The sequence below is a fragment of the Rutilus rutilus genome (genome assembly GCF_951802725.1).
Source record: "Rutilus rutilus genome assembly, chromosome: 14".
Lineage (NCBI taxonomy): Eukaryota > Metazoa > Chordata > Actinopteri > Cypriniformes > Leuciscidae > Rutilus > Rutilus rutilus.
The window spans coordinates 11,899,827-11,922,754 of NC_140219.1; the positions used below are offsets into that span (position 1 = coordinate 11,899,827).

The following is a 22,928-nucleotide window of genomic DNA, read 5'->3' on the forward strand; positions in this document are numbered from 1 at the left end:
CTCACAAGTGATCAATTTAACGCACCTAACCACACATTTTGGAATGGTAAATGTACAGTATTTCAGTCACCTGTTTGCACTTCAGTAATCGGAGTGACACGTTTCTTATTCCATTGTAGCAGGTTCTTAGATTCTTCCGTTGAGCTCAGAAAGCACTGTAAATCCACTTTGATGAAAAGCTGTTTTTCTTGCCTCAGATTACAAGTGGAGCCCAGCCTGTCTAAATCTTATTGCTAGCACTTTACCCGGGCCTGGGGCAGCATTAAACCTGTCTCGCACTTAAAATGGAGCGCCTCGCTCTTTATCCTGCAAAAAAGCCAACTGCACAAGAAGCACTCTTTACTGAGAAAGAGAATTGAAACTTTTATCTTGGAATAGGTTGGGGCTCAACAGCACACAGCATTTATCCTGACAGATCACAGGGGTGCGAGAGGGAGAAAGAGAGGAAGAAAGAAAGAGAGAAAAATAAATCTATCCAGGGTAGAGTGGCTGAATGGGTCCCCAGAAGAGTCCTGCGCTCAATGCTGCAGTCTTCATCAAAGGCCATCTTCAAACAGCACAGCTCAGCTGGAGCATGCCAATTTGATCACTTTAGAACATGCGGCCCACTCACCGCTCCAGTTTTGAAATGCCTTGTCAACATTGATTAGCCCACTGTGAGTGTGAGATATCTGCTCCTATGAGACGCACAGCTGCCTACTCCAAGAACAAATGGCATTTCTCTGATGTCACAAAGTCGTTACACAACATTTGCTGCCCTTTTCTTCCTCTTGCTCTCTTTCTTCTTCTGCTTCTTCCCTGATCAGCCACCATCCATCCAACATATCTAATGTTCTAGATACTGATACAGTGGCAAAAAAGCCTCAACCTCTAAGCTCTTGCATCTCAACTGGCGGAAGCAATGACCCATGCCCAATTAACGCTGGCAGACACATAACATGTGACTGTGGGCAGACGGTGTGTGATTCCATCAGCTTGATCCAGGCAGGGAAGGAAGCGGACCATATGGATGCTACCCCTTTCCTAGCCACGCAGCTGGAGTCGTGCAATGCGGATCAACACCATCTCACATCTGGAGAGGGCCAGCAGCCAATAATTATCTGCCATTCTGTCATGCAGACATCATGTAGGTTGAGAACAGATGATCCTGCATGTCCACTACAGGCCATAATGAGAGCTAATCAATTTTTTATTTATTTACAATGGCCTAGGTGCTGAAGTTAAAGCAACAATCAGCACTTCAAAAAATATTGTAATTTTAACAGTGAAAGTTTATAAAAATGCTACATAAAAAAAACACACACAAAAAAAAAACTGTTATTTGTTGAACAGTAGGCCCTCTACTATATACAGAAAACTCTGATAGAGCTAACCTTACATTTCACGTCATTGCACAGAAAAATATTGTTAAATGGATGTTTTTGGATGTAAAAAAAGAACAAAGCATCTTATAATTTACAGTCAAAAGCCATAAACTAACAATCCCAGAATTCCCTGTGTGATGCTTCACAGTTGATGGTTTTTCATTTTAATAGTAGTTAAATAGTTTTTTGTTACCAGTTATGCATTATAGTTTTATGTTATGTCATATGTTGTTAATGTTTATTGCATTAGTTTAGTGTCATTACCATGATGTTATTTTGTATTTGTGTGCACCTTCTATTTATTAGTATTTACCTGCAGATTATGGAAAAGCTAATTGTGATGAACTATAATTCATCATGTGGCTTTCTCTTAACCACCTGTGTTATTAGTGGTTGTCAGTATACGTTAAAGGTACAAAACAGATTTTAGTAGCAAGCGTGACCTTGCTAACTCAGCAGGAAAGGGCTGTTGGTTTTTTGTAAATTACAATTTTAAATGATACAATGATTTACATGTTGTTTTATAAAAATGTTTACTTTTTTTGTTGTTGTATTTTTACATAATTATTCTGGCAACCACATCTGTCAGTGTTTTTTTTTGGGGGGGGGGGGATTACTTTTTTACAGTATGGTTTTGTTAGATTATATCACAATCATATTGATTAAAGACAAAGTTTAACATTATTATGGGTATGTTGTGAGGCCACAGAAATAATATCCCAGACCTGCTGCTGACAATTTGTTCATCATATCACTGGAAAGAAAAAGCCAGCAAGATTTACTGTTCAATTACATTAGTAAAACTTTCAGCCTGTCTTGCCCTCTAACTCACAAGAGAAACCAAAATAATACCTTTGGGGTAGAGATATCCTCACAGAGTTTGACTATAAAAAAAAAGAGGAAAGGATTGAAAGTTATTAAAAATCCAAGTCTTTCACAAATGGGGGGGGGGGGGGGTATCTCTGGAGAATACAGAGAGAGCCACTAGCAGCTTTTATCTCTGCACAGCTGAATTTCAATGACTCAAGAGGATGTGGGCAGAGGAAGCTGTGGGCAGTTTTCCTGTCACAAACACGTAATAGAGTGGTCAGAGTACTGTTAGAATGATGCATTCTGGGACAGTAACAGAACCGAGGTGTGTGTTTATATATATATACTTACATGGAGACACAAACAAAGTTCTAACAAAGGAACAAAGTTCCTCCTCAGTAATCTCAAGCACACAGCTCCTCGGTTCTGTCCCAGAATAATATCACGATATAATGTTTCATATCGTTCAGTATCGATAATTATTATTATTTTTTTTTTTTAAAGACAAGTAGAAACGTTTGAATTTAAACCACTGTTTGTTTGTTTTTATCCACATTATTATATTAGTTTCAGCAGTCAAAAACAAAATAAAATAGAATCAAAAATATCTTCTTTATGTCTTATATTAAGATAAAAAAGTAAGTGTTAAAGAAACTTGAACTTAAATAAAATGTTACAAAATGTGTGCAATGTAAAAGTGTAAACGTAGAACTATCAAGGCAAACTTTGAGGTAGATCAACATCTGTAATAAGTAGGGATGTAAAATTCACGGTTCGGTTCGATAGGACACAATGGTGTCACGGTTCGGTACGCTTTCGATACAGCAAAAAGAAAGAAATGCCAGAGAAATTTCCTTGATTTAAAAAAAATAAATTGTTTTATAAATTGGGGTAATCTTTGAAGGATGAACAAATAATGTTTTGGAGAAAATTAAATGTTTCTCACTAGATCTCGCAGCGATGTTATTACTTCTGTGGCGAATTCAAATGCTTTCTTTACCGGATCTCTTAGCGCTGTATAGTAACTGACCAAGATCGGCTCGCGCTGCACAGACATTGGTCCAAACTAAGTGTGAATCACAAAATAATGAGTAGCGCAGTTTTCGTTCTGCTTTCATTACGCCATTTGATGTTGGGCAACATTGTGGTGGTCGCGCCATCTTTAACTTCGCAGTCCACTTACGAGTCACGGTCGAATGGAACACGCACCTTCAGTCAACATGATGTGGAGTGTGCAGTTCATGGTTCCATAGCAACGACAGACGCCACGGGGGCGCAAGAGCTTTGGAAAGGAGGAGACAGGGGCAGATCCGTGCTTTCCATGCGTTTTTAGACTGGATATGTGAACGGCCCCCAAGATCTATACGGGCGATGCTAGTGTAAGACTGAAAATACTGGTCGAGGCCCGGTCTACGGACTCATGCGGCCTCACTTCCTCTCGGAAAACAACTAGGAACTCACACAAGAACATGGTTTAATGTGAATGTTTATCATTGACTGTTATGTTTTTGGTGTCATTTGAAATGTCTCAAAGTGAGTGGTACAGATATCTCATATCCAGATAGATAAAATAAAAGGTAATAAGGTTTATAGAAGTTTAGAGAAAACTGGTTCAGAGCCATTTGAGGGTGGTCTCCCCCATCCCCCATGTCACCTGCATTTGAGGGTGGTCGCCCCCATCCCCCATTGAGGGTGGTCACCCCCATCCCCCATGTCACCTGCATTTGAGGGTGGTCGCCCCCATCTCCCATGTCACCTAGGATAAAAGAAGGTGTTCGCCCTCTCTCTGGGGTCTTCTTTGCTGGACGTGAATGGAATAGGTGTTCTTTCTTTCTCTCTCTCTCTCTCTCTCTCTCTCTCTCTCTCTCTCTCTCTCTCTCTCTCTCTCTCTCTCTCTCTCTCTCTCTCTCGTACAAGCTGGGTAAGATTATTTGGTGTAACCAATGTATAACCATGTTCTAGATATTTTAATTGATTGTGGAATTGATCTCTGATATCTGAAATATTAAATTGTTACATGTGATTATTCTAACTGATTTTGACATTGTTCATTTAATGGTTAAAAGGAATAGTCATACATTCGCTCACTTTTAGTGAGGCACAGATGTTATTAAAACCTTTCATTTATGGAGTCAGATGAAGTAACGAGTAAATACATATGATCAATGTATTACAAATTTAACCAACCAATACTTTGCATGAGTGAGGACAGAACACGTGATACGTTCCCCGTGTATTGGCGAACCGGCAATTGGACCAATATATCGGGCCTTACACTAGCGTTTTAATGTAAATATCGAGCGCTATATAAAACAAATTTTTTATATCGTTACCGACAATGGTGTACCGTCGATAAATACCGATACCGTTTTATCGCCCAGCCCTAAATAAATATAAAACGCCCATATATATATAAACAAATTTTTTTTAAACGATTATATTTTGATTTTTAAAATTATATATATATCTCTCGTAAGAATATATATAAGAATAAGAATATAGTAACTGCTCTTCTTAGGTGTTATATTTAAATGCCTACTTAATGTTATAGGGCTCTATTTTTAAGACAACAGTGGTAATGTTACATTGTCAGTCTGTTTTGATTACTGTCTTTGTCTGTGTTCTGTCTATTAGTTCAGTTTAGTCTTGCCTGTTTGTTTCTATAGTTACTTATTGATTGGTTAGTTCAGTTCAGGTGAGTCTTGTTAATTTGCCTCTTTAGTTCTGTCTATTTATACCCAGTGTTCTGTCTTGTTCCTTGTCAGTTATTTTAAGTGTAGATTGTTCTGTTTTTTGTTTTGTTCTGTGTTTATTTTGTTTACTCTGTGACTGTTTATTAAATGTTACTGCTGCACTTAGATCCTGCTTCTGCCTCTGCTTCAATCAAAATTGTTACAGGTAAACTAAAGAACTTTGATAAATGAAGTGGACAATAAAACAAACCATAAAATTAAATTATATATACCTATATACTGTATATACATATTAAATTCTATATCTATTTATTACCTCTTTTTAAAGGGAATTCAAAATGATTCTCAGTACACTTCTGAAAGGTGCACAAGCTAGATTTTTTTTTGTTTTGTTTTTGTGTAAACTGCCTAAATATGGATATAGGCCTATTTATTCAGCTTATACCAGAGTGCACAACAATTTCTAATGCTGTTTTCCCCCCTTTGGTGTGTATATGTGTGTCTTTGATTGATTGCAACTAGACTGCAAAATAGAAATGTGAGGGAGTTGCCATGACTTAAGTGAATGTTTTGATTAATTGTGTTGTTTGCTGTGTACAAACACTGAGCATCAGATCAAAGATAAAGTAATGGTAATACACACATTTACAAGATATATGGCACAACTACAGAAGAAAATACACATGAAAAGCTGTTATATAAAGTTTAAATGAAGAAAGAAACTTTAAAAATACTGCATTCTTTACTGTTTCCTTAGAAACCTAAAAATGTGATGTGCTTTTTTTTTCTTTCTTTTTTTGCACCCTCACAGTCACAAAATGGACTGAAAAGTTGCTGTCCGTGGTTCCGAAATAAGCTCTCAACTGCTGTCCATGGTGCTTAAACAGCCAAATAGCTCAGTCACTGTGGTGTGACATAATGCACTTTGCACAATGTTATGTCAGTGCAGGTGTCAGCTGATTCTACCTGTTTCTAAAATGTATGGCATGGAGGTACATTGGCTATTAATTAACACTGAGAAAAAGGCTCATGTGTCCCTTGTTACTCTCTCGTTCAAGGTTTGCATGTTTAGTGATGTGATGAAGGCCGGCCTGCACACCATCACCATTACCAAACTCCTCAGAGGCTATCCCTGCTTCCTCAAACATACATGGAGAAAGCACTGCAGGTAATGCGCTCTAATTGTGTGAAGTGAAATGGCTCAAATGCATTGGAGGAGTGAGGGACCTGTGAGAGAGTCAATAGGTGCCAGAGTGCTGACAGACGGTGGGAAAGAGAGAGATTGGATGGAAAGGAATGCAGTAAAGAGGATGCTAGCTAGATAGCTAGACAGACGTTTGGGGTCAGTAAGGTTGCTTTAAAAATGTAAATATTTTTATTAAACAAGGACACACTAAATTAATAAGCAACAATAAAGGCATTTATAATATATACAAATATTCAATTCAATTTCAAATAAATGGTGTTCTTTTGAACTTTGTATTTATCAAAGATCCTGAAAAATACTTATAGAATACATACACACACACACATATATACATATATTATTTAATCACACTATCACAATAAAGTGTGATGTTATGCACTTTTAAAAATGAGAGAGAGAGAGAGAGAGAGAGAGAGAGAGAGAGAGAGAGAGAAAGAATATGTTGACACTGAGATTTCCACTCATTTAAATTATTTAGGGTTAAATGTTAAGGAAGCAAAAGTGTTGGTCTTAACAGCTCAAGATTGACCACATTACATGCACTTTATATTCACTCCATGGCCAGATTCTAGTTTGTTCACATACACATATGAACAAACAGACATGCATTTCTACTGTGGTTTCAAATTTCCCACTACTACTAACACAATCCAAAAGCACTTTCATTATGCTTCCAAACATTAATTGAAAAGCTAATGCAAAATAATTTTGACAAGAAAAGCCTTAAAGGAGAACTCCGGTAAATTTTAACATTGAGCTCATTTTTTTGTACATTTGGAGTGCTGTCAATACAGAGAACAACGACAAAAATCGCTGTTGCCTACACGGAGTTATTCTATTTTTAAAATTTGCACCCTGTTGACTTCAATGGGGCAAGTACTAAACCTGCTTTTAGCCTCTTAACATCCTTTAAGTGTCATTACAAGTGCACAGCCAATGTGAGTGATTCCTTCCGAGTGAACACGGGTGAATCTGACTGCAGTAGAACCTGTTTTCGGTCGAAGTCCAAAGTAGTCGATTGTCGAGTTCACGCGCGTGATCATAGATAACTAAACCTATGCGCGTGAACTCGACAATCGACTACTTTGGACTTCGACCGAAAACAGGATGTAAACACAGGTATGTGCGCTGGCTGAATTAACTTCATTTTTATTAATATCTTTCACATCTACTGCAGTCAGATTCACCCATGTTCACTCGGAAGGAATCACTCACATTGGCTGTGCACTTGTAATGACACTTAAAGGATGTTAAAAGGGCTAAAAGCAGGTTTAGTACTTGCCCCATTGAAGTCAACAGGCCAGGGTGCAAATTTTAAAAATAGAATAACTCCGTGTAGGCAACAGCGATTTTTGTCGTTGTTCTCTGTACTGACAGCACTCCAAATGTACAAAAAAATGAGCTCAATGTTAAAATTGACCGGAGTTCTCCTTTAAGTATGATTGAAATCATCCAGAGACCACCTGTATGTTTCTCACGCACTATACATTTACAACCCCAGTCAAGTGTGTCGAAATCATGACACATCCTTTCACAGACTGCTGGCTTGCCCAAAAAAAAAAAAAGAAAAAAAAAAGAAGTAATTCAAGTGAGGGCATATCATCATCCTGTAGCTACAGGCAGATACAATCCTTATCTTCAGTGTCACTGCTGAACAGTTTCTGATAGCCTGTCTCAGTCTGGTTTTCTACTAGAAACCGGAGAAACAAAAGTCTCCAACAAAATGGTTTCTTGGAAACAGTGATTGAGTTCTTCTGTGTCAGAAATATTTTATATTATTAGTCAAAGGTCTGTTCAGGGTGATGGAGAGAAGATGAAAAAAAAAAAAAAAAAATGCTAAATACAAATATCAAAATTCAACTTAACCATATAATTGCTTACTTAGGACAACAAAATAAATCTAATCTACTTTTAAAAGGGGGGATAAAACTATTTTTGCTTGACATTAATGAGATTACATTTAGTCAATCTAGGTAGAAGCAGCCAAATTAGCCAATGAACAAATGCTGCTTGGCATTCCCTCATTCTCACACCATAACACAACACATGGTAAGGAAGAAGAAGAACATTTTTTAGTGTTTGGTATAGAATAGAATAGAATAGAATAGAATAGAATAGAATAGAATAGAATAGAATAGAATAGAATAGAATAGAATAGAATAGAATAGAATAGAATAGAATAGAATAGAATCCCAAATCCGGACTTTTTGTAAAATGCAAGAAAATCAAGTGTCTTTTTTAACTGACAGAGGTACAAATAAAAGATTTTCAAAGTTTTCACTGACCAACTTAAGTGCAATTTTTTTTATTTTGATGGCTGCAACACACTCCCAAAAAAAGTAGGAATTGAGTTTGTTTACTGTGTCACATCACCTTTTTCTTTAATTACACATTTAATTATTTGTTTGGGAATTAAGGATACTAATTGTTGAAGTTTTGCATGTGGAACTTGGACTCATCTGACCACAGCACAGATTTCCACTGCGTTTTGATTCATCAAACTGATATATATATCAGGTATATATTTCTCCTTGCGTAACAGAGATTCGAGTGGCACTCCTTGATGCAGCAGCAGACTGTGTTAAGTGACAATGGTTTTCTAACAAACTCCCGAGTCCATGTGGCTGTATTTAACAAAGTAGAATGACGGTTTCTCATGCAGTGCCGACTGAGGGCTCAAAGGTCACGCACATTCAGCCTGTAGGTTTCCTGCCTTACCCTACACGGACTTTTGTGAGATTTCTCTGGAATCCCAGAATCTTTTCACAGTAGCTGTCAATGGAGGGACAGAAAGCTCTCAGATTTAATCAAAAAGATCTTCATTTGTGTTCCGAAGATGAACGAAAGCAATATTAACCAACTGCAGAACCATACATCATAGCAGTATGAGGATGACAGCGCCTGCCTAACAGTCTGATGCCGGAAGTGGGCGGGGTAAAAGCATCTAAGGGGTGGAGATGGGTAGGTTTAGGGGTGGGTTTAGGGATCAGGGGGTGGAGATGGGTAGGTTTAGGGGTGGGTTTAGGGATCAGGGGGTGGAGATGGGTAGGTTTAGGGGTGGGTTTAGGGATCAGGGGGTGGAGATGGGTAGGTTTATGGATCAGGGGGTGGAGATGGGTAGGTTTAGGGATCAGGGGGTGGAGATGGGTAGGTTTAGGTATGGTATATGTAAGGTGGATATGTATGGTTAGCGGTTCCGGCATCAGACTGTTAGGCTGGCGCTGTCGTCCTCACACTGCTATGACATATGTTTCTGCAGTTCTGCAGTCAGACCTATTTCAACGAAAGACTTACGGGTTTGGAACGACACGAGGGTGAGTGATTAATGACAGAATTTAAATTTTTAGGTGAACAATCCCTTTAAGTTGGTCAGTGAAAACTTTGAAATTCATTTCTTTGTACTTTTGCCAGTTAAATAAAGGTTAAAGTATAAAAAAATATAATAAAAAAACAAAAACAAAACTCACATTCTTGATTTTATTGCATTTTACAAAATGTCCCAACTTTTCTGGATTTGGGGTTGTAGAATAAAATAAAATTAGAACCTTTTATGCTATATGATTATCTAACTCTCTCAATGTACAGCAACCTTCACACCAAGTTAAATGTTTTATCTAGTCTTCTACTTGCTTACGTTCATTTAAGTGCTTTTTAGAGGCAGGTTATTTCACACACAATTGAAGTGTTTTTGTTTTCTGTAGCAATAGCAGATTGTTAGCAATAACAATGGCTGTCCAATCTGCCATTTTGCAAATTATGAAATCTGATCTCTTTGTTCAGACATGTCTAATCACGTGACATCTTGCCACGGTGCTGAGGTGTATGAGAGAACATAAAGGTCAAAAATTAAATTACTGACCTGTACAAGTCACATAGCTCTCCATATGGTGAACGAATGCACACAAATGACTTTGAGAAAGTGGCAGAAAATGCATTGCATAAAAAAAAAAACTTTTCCATTCAAACTGAGATGCATCTGATTTGTAAACATTGGATTTCATGTTAGTGTGTGTGTGTGTGTGTGTGTGTGTGTGTGTGTGTGTTCCTGTTCACACAACTACAAATTTGAGTCAGAGATGGCAAAATAATATTAAAAAACATCACATTTTTGTTGCCTGTCTGAACCAAGTTCCAGTGTGTAATTCACACTAAAGTCAGATCTCTTTAGTGAGAACTCCAAAACACTGACAGATATCACTTCACAGCAACTTAAAAAATGGGTTCCATGTGGTACTAATGGCTGATAAGATACAAATAACATTTGGTGGTACAGATGGCTTTGCTGGGGAGAGTTCCAGCAGATTTGTTTAAAAAGATTTTCAACATCTACTTATACATTGGTAATGGATGAAAACATACAAGAACAACCACTAAAACAAACTAAGTTCCTGCTAACAGAGAGAATCTCTTCAATATGGATGAATTAGAACTATAAAAAAGGCAAACTATGTGCACAGTAGGATAAACAAGAATTAAATTGTACACAGTATCCAATTTTCATACAGAGCTTTGTTAACAACTGCCATCTAAGTGGCAGCTAATGAGTGTCTGCAAAATAAATGCTGTGTATTTATGCTATCTGCTTGTAGAAATATAATACAGTGTGGAGACATATGTAAGAATCATCAAACATTTTTTTTGACATCCTCAACAACAATAATAAATAGAAGGGTTACAACTTAAAACTATATTTTCTTCAATACTTTATCTCCAGACATAGTTGTAATACTTTTGACAACTTGGCCTTGATATAAGCCACATAAGTTTGCAACGCTGTCCTTTTTTATCGTCGTCTACGAATCCTGGACAATAGTGGTGTTTTCTCACCATGACAAATAGCAAGAAGGGTTGAGTAGACCAACAGTAGAATGAAATAATAAATAAGTGCCAGGACCTTTTGTTGCTTCTCGCCAAAAAGACACATTATCTGTCTAGGTTTGTGTGGATCTGTGAAAAGCTAAGAGGCTTTCCTCCAGCTCTCCCACCCTGTCAGCACAAAGGAAAGACACTTGGAGAGAATTACAGAAAACGCCGGGGGGATATTTTCACTGTGACATGCCACTGACCTCATGGCATCTGATCAGAGCCTGATCCTTCCCCTTTAAGATGTCTCAGAGCATTGTGGGTAACCTGAAGGGGCAGTGGCGCAATAGGGCTTGTAGAGAACATAATATAATAGGTAAATCCATGTATTCCCCTGTGAAATAGATGCTGGTACAAGGAGCGAAAAATAAAACCCTATTTGATTAGGGAGGCTGAACTACCTGATTAGTGTCTCATTGTAAGAGGGATTATCTCAGCATGAATTTATTATCTTTGATGAAATTTACAATAATAACAGTCAATTTGAGAACAAACCAGCATATGGGATTAAGAGCTTTTAACGCAAACACAGTAACACTTGAGTGTTAGTAATGGTCTACGTCCCTTCGTTAATAAGAGGATAAGAAAAAACATTCTTGTTTAACACAATGTTCCATGCGTGAATCCATTTAAACAGAACAGACCAAAATACAGGTCCTGCCACTAATATTAAAGCATGTGAATGTTTAATGTGAAGGGTTGGAATCCATTTTTAACTATCATTTTATAAGTTAAGGCAATATTGCAGAGTCTGCATAAACAAATGCATTATCCTAGCAACAAACAGTTGTGAATTCAGGTAAGCCCATGGATTTTTGGCATATAAAGGTTCAACATCCAGTTTTCTTGTTTTCTTGGAATTTGAAGTATTTAGTGCTCATTATAGGAAATAATTACACATATTCAATGGCTATGATGTCTTAAGAGACAAACTTCCAAAATAAAAATTTGATGGGCTGGTCCGAGAGCATGCGGTTTTTATAAAAGATGACCATGGGTGACTCACTTCACTAAGGCTCTGCCAGCAATAATTCTGCCTAAAAACAATAGACAAAGACATGTTAGACATGTTTATCACAATGAGTAGTGCATTTACTGTTGTTATTGCAGTTTCGCTCACATAAGCAGCACAAACACATTCACATGCACTCATCCACATTAGTATGTGCTGTGCTCCCATAAACGATTTATATCAAAAGAAAAAAGTTTTTTTTAATGCAATAACACAAAAAAGAATAATTTATATACAAGTATAAATTATATTATATATTTAATAGTTATAATATACACTCACATATTGTATTTATTATTTTATATTTTAATGGAATAACATAAAAAATATATAAATTATATAAAGTATAAATTATATTTAATAGTAATTTAATTTAATAGTGATTGATTATGGCAAAAATCATAATCACGATTATTTTGGTCAATATTGAAATCACGGTTATTTTACACGATTATTGTTGGGACATATGATCAAAGTCTTATTTCACAGTTATCGATACTTCATCAAAAATTTGTACTAGGTTAACTGAAAGTAAAAGGTCCTCAAAAAAGAACACAAGTAAATAGTAATACAACAAGAACAAATAAACTAATTTAACAGGACAAAAATACATTCAGGAAGAAAAAGTTTTTTTTTCAGTTTTTCAGTATAATTAAATATTGATTAAGACTTAATTTATTTAGTCAATATTAGTGAATGATTTTCCTTTGTCTTTTGTCGTTTTTCGATTTTCAGCAGGTTTATTAGGCTGCTGTCAATTTAAGACCGATTGGACGGATGCAATATACTGTTACACACGTGTTTTCTTTCTTAACTGTGTATGTTCACTTAAGACAAAACCGACTGTTTATGGGAATACTTGCCAAAACGGCACTTTGACTTTTGGTGTGTATAGTCTATTTTACCATTCAGGTGTGTCTTCGAAGCCTGGGGAACAGTGTCTCTTTTGCAGCTTAATGTACTTTTAATAACACGGTTTAATATCAAGCACATCCTCAGGTTTAGCAACAGTAGACTGCATTTTACAACACTCACTTATTTTACTGATTTGGTTGTTTGAAAAGTTCAGGTTTTAGGCTTTCAGGGAGGAACGAAAGCGCACCGCTGTGAAGGAAAGGAAGGTGCTTAGGACGGAATACGGCTGCTAAACATAAATAATTGTTTTACCTCGATTATCTTGTTTTCATAATCGTTGAAAGCCATAATTGAAATTGAAAAATCTATTAATCGCACAGCCCTATTTAATAGTATTTATAATATACACACATGCATTCACAAATACGCATCCACATTAGGGATTGGTAAGATTTTATATGTTTTTGAAAGTCGTCTCTTATGCTTACACAGACTGCATTTATTTAGTCAAAAATACAGTAAAAAAACAGTAATATTGTGGAATATTATTACAGTTGCATTGTCCTTGTCGGAATCGACGGACTTCCAGAGAGAAAAAGAGAGAGATAAAAGAAGAAGAAAAAAAGCAATAAATAAATCATTCTTAGCTACAGTTGGGGCCTTGTTCACAAGTACCGTAGCTGATATCCCAGCATCCTCCCTAACAGAGCACTGGCAGCATTTTCTCAATTTTTCTTTATCTGCCGATGCACAATGGCTTGGATTAGTCTCAGGGTTGACTTTCTCCAATGTCTATCAACCATCAGCTTCAGGTTTTTCCTATCAATCCTACGAGCCCCGCATGTCAGAACATGATGTAACATGCTCAGTGAAGCCAAACACAGCTCAGGTGGCAGGCAGGAGATGTTTCTTGTGAGGTGGGGCATGGAAATATTAAGTGTCAGTATGAAATGATAACATAGATTCTGTGGATAATCATTGCCTCGGTGTAATGCATTACAAACATGTGCGTTCTTGTCTCATTGTATCATTTTATGACCCCTTGTGTTTGGGAGCATGAGAGAGCCCAAGGCCGATGAGAACAGAGAATGTGATTTGGAGTTGCTGTGAATGCGCATTTGCTTTATTGCGCTTAAATAAATAACCATTGGCCCAGTGGCATAATTCATCTTCATTTTCTGACGTAAATAAGGAGCGAGATGGTGGTGAGAGTGAAATTCATTTGTGTTTTGCCTTTGAGCAAATGTCTGTGCATTTTTCATCTGATATCTTATTGAAGTCTAAGTGTGTGTGTGGGTGTGTGTCTGTGTGTGTGTGGTGTGTGTGTCCATGAAGTCACATCTGCTTGTCTTTTTCACAAAGACTCAGAGACAACATGTCACACTAGCAAACAATACACTGTTTAAAAATTGACATAAGGCAAAAAAGTGTGTTTGAAGAAATTCTTGTTCTGTCATGAAGTCCAATATTGTTTGAGTCTTGAGCTAACACAAAGAATAAATGACATATAAACAGACCTGTACACTCTTTTTTGTCAGCTTGTCATAGACTTCATAAGACAGCAGCTAGCGTGGTTTCAGATCTCTGTAATATAAAAGTCGCATTGCTCACCACAAAGAAACACACAACCTAATTATATAACCTACTGCCCTCTGATTTTACGGCACACTTGGAAATAAATCTTCAGATTGCCACAAAACATTACTTTGTTTAACTAATAGTTTGAGTATAAGGAGATGAGTATGGGGTTAGAATTGTTGCATTATTCCAAATAAATAGATTACTATTCACAAATAAATGTAAAGAGATAAAAAATAATAATAATCAAATTCACAAATAAATAGATTAAGATCCACAAATAAATATAAAGAGTTTCATAAAAATGTATACAATTCACAAATAAATAAAATTTGCAAATAAAAAACATATTTATAAATGTTTTATTAATTTACAAACACAACTCTGCCTGGCATTTATTTGTGAACCACTTTCTGTGCATTTGTAAATCGTTGCACACATTTGTGAATAGCTTCTTGTGCATTTGTAAATCCCCTCACGCACCTGTGGATTTTGAAACACTTCTAGCATCGACGTGCAGACAAATCCACAAATAAGTGGACTCCACCCACCGTTTACTCAAGCCAATCAGATGACGGCCACATTGAGCTGGTCAATCGCAGCACGTTCTCGCTACAACCAATCACGTTTGGCTTGCTTTACACTTGGGTGATCTTGCTCTGAAATAACTTTGCTCATTCAACATTCCTCTGCATTGGCTCAAATAGGAAGTGTAGGCCTACGCGTAAGGCCCATAAAATTGCTACAGCAAAAGATGTTTAGCATTTGGATTTTGTTAGAATTAGACTGTGCATCAAGCCAAGCCACAATTTTTATGAGCCTTGGAAAAAGCCAGAGAACATCTCTGTTAATCCCCGCGTTATGGAAGCGTCACGTCATTCAAGATATAACAGAAAAGCATCAATAAGTAGCTGACTAATGATTAACTGGGTTCTACCTCCTGATAAATACATGAGTTTGTGTAATAGGTGAAATTAGCCTACTGTCACACAACAGCCAACAGCTTTTCCCACTTCTTCAGTCAAGGAGTTTTAATGTCACATAATGATCAGCTCCGTGGATCTAACAATCTACAGAGCATTATAAATAATATTTTAAATATTAAATACCTGTATTACGATTCCCTTTGTTTGTAGAGAAGATATTTGTAGAGTATAGGTGGGTTCTTTATAAACTTGTGACAGGTTGTTGCATTCCATTTAAAAGACAAGCGATATGCATTTATTGATCGGTTAAAACACTTGATCACACAAATAATATTTCATATGAATCAGACTTAATAGTTTTTTTTGTTTTTTTATGGTAAAAGTAACTTACAGCATCTAAAGTAGGCTCATGGATGTATTTTTAAGCATTGCAAGATTTTTATTTGCAGCATCCAACCCCAGTACACGCTGATGCTGAGGCTCAGACTGTTACATCGCGGGTGGTCATTTGGGCTCAAATTTGGTAGCCTATTCTACATGACATTTATTTATATCCTATAGCTATTTGTCACCGCGATTGTGCTTTAAAAGGCAAAATCATATGTTCTGTAATTTCTTACATCGTGTCTATCCCGTGCGAGGCTATCTACACTGGGAAAAGTGAATGTGCAAATCATTTGTCCTCGTGCAATCGTGTGTAGTAGCCGCTACTTTAGAAGTAGAACGGGCATCCGTTTACTGTCAGTGAATCATCGTGTCGCGCTGCGCCGCGTCCAGTGTAAACAGTATCACGAAATATACATTTTCAAGTAGCCAGCACTAGTCATTATAAGTAAGATTATCAGTTCATATCTGCAGCTAAGAAAACAGACGTCACTTAGGGAAAAATGTGTTAACATTTCAAACATGCTATTTTTACATTATTTGAAATTGCTACGGCAGCAGTGAAAAGATAATGGGTCACTATTTGCTTTTGACGCGCTGTGTCACGCCTCTTGCCGGTGTAGAGAGGGTACTGATCATGATGCTCGGGATCTGTGATGATCATAATTCCCTGAGTTTATCCTGATGGAAATATAAAGAGGCTTTAAAATCCAACAATCTTTTGAAAACAGAGTGTTTTAACCACACAAACAGTTCAGCTCAATTTGAACGAAGCACCCAAAGATAATTACTGCTCCTTTCAAGGGTGTAAAAATCAGTTCCCAGTTATGTCTGTACTGGAAAGATTTCAATAATAAAAAAAATTAAAAATCAGTTCCCACCCCGAGTGTAAAGCCAAACGTGATTGGTTGCAGCAAGAACGTGCTAACTCAATGTAGCCGTTATCTGATTGGCTTGAGTAAACGGTGGGTGGAGTCCACTTATTTGTGGATTTGTCTGCACGTCGAGGCTAGAAGTGTTTCAAAATCCACAGGTGCGTGAGGGGATTTACAAATGCACAAGAAGCTATTCACAAATGTGTGCAGCGATTTACAAATGCACAGAAAGCGGTTCACAAATAAATGCCAGGAGGAGTTGTGTTTGTAGATATTTTGTAGATGCAAATATTTTTTTATTTGCAAATCTCATTTCATTTATTTGTGAATTTTATAATTTTTTGTGAAACTCTATATTTATTTGTGAATCTTAATCTATTTATTTGGAATAATGCAACAATTCTAACACCATAGATGAGGACAAAAACAAGCAAAATGGATTCAAGTTTGGACTTCAAATTTATATATAAATTAATATATTTCAGAGTGATACAGTATATTCAAGAAAAAAATATTGATGACATACCAGAATGCAGTCAGGTGCAATACTATTAAATAAACTATTTGGCTTTTGGTGAACACTGTCCAATAGTCTGCACAGCCTATAGTGGCATCAGTGGGAAAGGAAAATTGTTTCAGAGGAACGCATTTTGACAAATGATAAAAACTACTTTTTCTTTGGAATAATAAAAACTGATGAATCATTCAATAATAAGACCAGGAATGTGCATTAAGAAATTGACTTACACTTCATTTCAATAATCCACGCTAGACATTCTACTAACTATAAGTAACTTATAAGCAACTACATGTCAACTAGCTCTAATTAATTTGCAACTACATGTCAACTAACTCACATCAGAGTATTATACTAGACTGTTAGATTAGGGTTAGGGCTAGTAGAAAATACTCCATACCTGTGTGATGAATCTGATCTTCAAGCAAAAGGAGCTGGATGAAATATTTGAATGCTATCAATCCAGAATCTGATTTCTGACTTGTGATGCAGCCTGAATCATGATGACACTGTGTTCGTTTGTTGGCCAGAGGAGAACTGGCCCCCAGACTGAGCCTGATTTCTCCCAAGGAATTTTTTTTTCTCCATTCTGTCTCCTGATTTGGGTTCCTTGAAATGTCACCTCTCTGGCTTGCTTAATATTCAACAATATTATTTGACTGCACTAACACTATTGGATGAGAACTGAACAAAGCTGAACAATGACGTCACTGTTTTCTGCAGAACTGCAGAATCAACACTGAACTGATTCCAGCTGAACAATGACACTATTTTCTTTTAGAGATGCTGTATAAAGCCGAAATGAATTCTGTTTGCATCATTGAATCATTTTCCTGTTGTCACTATAAAGCTGCTTGAAACGATCTGTATTGTATAAAGTGCTATATAAATAAAGATGGCTTGACTTGATATACTTGCAAAGTTTCTTATAGTCAGTAGAATATCTATTGGGGGACCATCAAAATGAAGGTTTTAGCAGATGGTCTATTATTACTCTAATGACTGCTATTGGCATGTAGTTGGAAAGTTACTTATAGCTAGTACAATGTCTAAAGTGAACTATTGAAAGAAAGTGTTACCTTTTAATTGTTTTGAATGCTGACTAAGAAAACCAAACAGTTTTTTTCTATCCTCTTGTTAATTTGTATTCATTTTCTTGAAAAAGTGCTCAATCTCCGCCCTCAAACTTATCTTCTAAAAAGAGCCCAAATCCAATGTCTGTCAGCCTTTTTCCCACCACAGAATGGATAGCAGCAGCAAAAAAAAAAAAAAAAAAAAGACATAATGTAGCGTATGTACAAAATCACGATGACTTACTCATTCTAAAATTCAGAAAGCTTTTAACCTATTGACTCATATCATGTAAATCATAGCTTAGCGCCAATGAGTCTGGATCTAACTGCTCCTTTTGACACGTTTGTGACACGGTCGAAATTGAACAGAAACACCTCCAAGCTCTGTCGTGAGCTTCAAACAGATCGTAATCAGTTTAACTCCTCTTTCTCGGCATGCAAGAAGTCCAGATGGCAGGAAAAGCCCTCTCCAAGATGCCCAATACACATACACAAACATTCTTTGCATCTAACTCATAATATAAGTAATTCCAAAATTATATATTTGTATATGATATATTCCTGTATGCATGTATGTTTCCCCCCTCATGTTAGCCTAGTTATGACTTTCTAGTTGTGGTAGTTGAACTCTAAGCGCTTATTTTAAAGAATAAGAATGTATCTCTACGTTTGTATCTTCCGGACATATCGATCTTGGTACCGAATTAAACCTCTCGGTTTGCCTAAGCTAAATATATATATAGTAGGTTACCATAAAATGTATTATACTATGTTTACCGTCTTTTGGAGTAGAAATGATAAATTCTAACACCATCATAAACTATGCAAATCAGGCTGTCAAGAGGAGACAAAGGAACTCTCTCCCGCTCAAAGCTTCTGAATTCTATTGGTCAGTTCACCCAGTAAATGTGTGGACTACGATTCCCTTAAAAGAAGATGACGGTGCTCATCTCTCTCTCTTCATGTTTTTCTTTTTCTTCAAGTTTGTCCTCTCCAAGTTTGTTTTACTTTTGTTTTCTTAGCTTTTTGTATTAATCGTATCTCCAGCTTCTCGCCTTATCTTACTCTCGTGCTCATTCATTTCTACCTACGAGTGAAATGGAATTAGACTGAATTTCCGGCAACTCCGCTTACAAGTAAACTGTTTGAACTTTCCGCGAGCGACACCGAATGAACACTTCAAACTAACGGACATACCAAGGACGGACACTCACACACACATTCTGGCTCAGCAACAAAGTCCCATGCAAGTATTATTTCTATCGAGATTTAAATGCGTTTACGGTTGTCTACCCTGCTTTGAGGTGATTTGATTCTTTGCTGGCTCTCAAAGGTTAACTGTTTGTGACATTTTGCCATTCTGTGATCTGCTCTTTCTTTCGTTCTTTACTTTCGTTATTCTGTTTATATATCCTTTGTTAAATGTAGTTGTATGTTTTATAGTTTAATTTATTAAAAACCCATTATACGCTTGATTGTCTCTGTCTGCTGCTCATCGAACAAAGCCTCTTAAATGTGTGATCTTAAGCTACAAGCTTTATATTGTTGATTAGCCTACGAGTTAGTAATCTTACAGAACAAGAAAGTTATTCTTCATGACCAGAAGAATAGCCTTTCTTGAGAGTTGATAATAGTCGGTTCGGTGGACGAACGGATTATTCGATGTGAAATTAATTTAGTAGGTTATTCTGAAATTTGATCTATAGCCTATCAGTATATTTATAATTGATTATAATTCATTGTGGTTAATTATCTATATATAGAGATACAAATATACGGGCTATGTATTCCCTTTTTGGGCAATTTAAAATGTGTAGGTAATAATTGTACCAGTATGATTAATTATTAATTATTAATTATATATTCCCCTCATTTGAGCTGATTTGCTACAGGTAACTTACCACACTAAAACAGAACCGTTTGGCATGGTCAGCCTAGAGGCAGGAGAGGAGGCAATGTCCATGGCCTACAAGGAAAACAGAAAAAAAGAAAATACATTTTATTGTATTTAAAAATGTCATAAGAGGGACAAAAGAAGAAGAGTTTAAAATGGATCTTCCATGAAATGCATTAAAGAGAAAGTCTGTCCAAATCTTGCAGTACTCCTGTATGCCCATACTCAAAACAAAGCAAAACACTTTTTGCACAAGCAACAAACTGAAAAAATAAAAAATAAAAGTCTTGGGACAAGACATTTTTTCCATGTGTTTACTTAGGATCAATAAAACTAAACAATGGAATCCAGTCAGTCACTGCACTCCAAACAGTAAGCCAAAGGTAACCTAGCTTCGAGATTTTAAATAATGCAGTAAAGGTTTTTGTGATAAACTGGTAAAATCTATAATTAAGTCATAAATAATGACAGCATTTATTTATTTTGTTTATGTTCTGTTTAATAACAAAAATGAACAAAAAGTACTCAAGCAGTACACTGTTGCTATGTTTACCTTCTCAGGTGAACAATTTTCTGTTCATGGACATCTATTAACCATTTGTAGAAACATCTTATAGAAGAAATCATACAACAACGCAGAAGAGATGAGTCACTATGTTCCATTCAGAAAATAACTGAAACATTTATCTATTCAAATATTCATAAATTCAGTAGCAACTGCAGATTGTGAACTTTAAGTGTAGGTTAAAGGATTTGCAAAGCCTCAGTAATAACGCCACAACTCTATTTGCTAACTATTGTCAGGAACAGTTTCCTCTCAGCCACCGCAATCCATTTCACATGAAAATAACCTGAAACATTATCTCCACACTGCTGCTTATGCCCTAGTTTTTTTATTTTTATTATCAACATCGTTGCAACAGGTACATGTTCCTCAGGCATTTATCAGAAATGAAATTCCCCTCTCTCATTAAAGGTAAACCGTTTTAAGCATCTGATAGATCCAGCCTATTGAGCTACTTTTCAGTGATAGTGGATGGCAGGCTTCTTTGTATGCACTTCCTAGACAAAAGCATGTCTCTTTGATGTTATTGTTATATTTGAAATAAACCAATAGAGTAAGCTGTAGGTAGAAGTGAAAAAAAGAAGCAGCCTATTAGGTCTATAAAAAGCATGTATTATGATGGAAGTGATGCCTTGCGTTTCATTCAGGAGGAATCTTTTTGACACAGAGAACAGATCTTAACTTTTGAGTCAGTCTGAAGCTGGCAGTGAGTGACTGCAATATAGAAAAGATTTGGGTATTAGAACACATGGAATTGGTGAGTAGGTTCCTCGGAGTGTTAAAAGGGAGAGGGCATAGAAAGTTGAAGGACAGCAACAGAGACAAAGTTTGTGAGAGCTTGATAAGCGACGAGACTAGGGTAGTGCAATATTCTGGCACAAAAAAAATATCGCAGAACTACAGATTTAAAGTGGTTATGCAACAGATAAAATAAAGTGCACTTTATATAATGAATGTTCATGCATAATAATGTTTTGACTCTTTCTGCAGGTTACATCCATAATTACTGTAACTAATACAACTCTTAATGGGTGAGTCATTTACTCATTCATTAAACTGAATCATTCAAAAATGATTCGCTCATACGTTAATGGGCTGCGTCCGAAATCGCATACTCTCTCTATTCTCAAAATAGATACTTATTTTGAATAAGTAATTACTTCATAACCGCTAAAAAAGTATGTTCCATATAGTATGAATGTGTGTATGAATGTAATCCGGACTACATTCGCCAAGTTGCCCTCATCATGTGACCTACAGCGTCAGTTGCATCGCTTCACTGTCATTAGGCTTGTTCGACTTCATGAGGTGCTACACAAACAGATCTGCTAGAAATGTTGTCCAACTTGAGACAGCGCTGACGCCACATCACTGTGACGTATGGCATTAAAGAGAGCGATTTGAGAGCAGATGGTTGACTCAGCCGGCGCAGCTTCTCAAGAACGGCTGCACAAGCTTTGACGATGACAGCTGTTTCACGATTGGCCAGATTTACCGCATTACACCGATCACGTGTATTTCGTGTTTATTCTGACGCCTTCAGTTCCACTAATGCTCACAAATCTGTATTTTTATAACAGTAAAAGCTCTTTTCATGTAGTCGTGATGTTATATTGTGTCATGTTTATCAAAATAAAACTGATAAAATCCATAGACCCCAATTCATTGGCATTTAAATAGTATGGGCTTATGTTGAACTTTATTCTTGTAAAAACAGACGCTGTATTAAGCAGTACATAAAGCATTAAATGAAAATGTCTCTAAAACATCTGTGTATTTGAAAAATATTGCATTTATTTCACTTCAGCTGTGATAAAGTATGCAAATACAGCACATGCGCCACTACGGGAAGCAGAAAGTCTCCGACTTCACGACTCCGTTTTCAGCTCCTCTCCGACTGCAAGCTGCAACTATCGGTTTCATTCAGCTGCATCTGAAGTCAAACACACCTACAGACAAATCCTCTCCCGTGGCCTTATGGGATAGTACAGTGTCCATCATATGCAGACTTCAGAATCTCGCCGGAAGTAGAAGGTCATCCAGGTATTTTTTGCCCACTCTTTTATGAGTACCGTGAATTCAAACATATTTATTTTGTCACATACTGTTTTTCACCAATACAGTAGGGAAGTGAGCAATTTCAGATGCCATGAGTGAGACATTTAATCATTCACTGAAGTGATTTGTTCAAACACAGTGATTCATTCAGCACACACAGATAGACGGACGGATGAAATTCTTTTTCATTACGGTAATGTTTATTTCCTGGAATATCTGACGAATATATTTGGAAACACAATTTGTTGAAGCAC

At 36.6% G+C, this 22,928-nt stretch overlaps 1 protein-coding gene across 5 annotated transcripts in view; it reads right to left on the bottom strand.

Moving 5' to 3' along the window:
• The window catches only part of lingo2 (leucine rich repeat and Ig domain containing 2), a 271,483-nt gene that overhangs the window by 189,374 nt on the left and 59,181 nt on the right, over positions 1–22,928 (bottom strand). For 4 of the 5 annotated variants that reach the window (XM_084430416.1, XM_084430418.1, XM_084430414.1 and 1 more), the window contains exon 2: positions 20,059–20,123. The exons of the other annotated variant lie outside the window; for it this stretch is intronic. The gene's annotated coding sequence lies outside the window, so the exon portion shown is untranslated. The remainder of the gene's footprint in view (positions 1–20,058; positions 20,124–22,928) is intronic. 5 annotated transcript variants of the gene reach the window in all.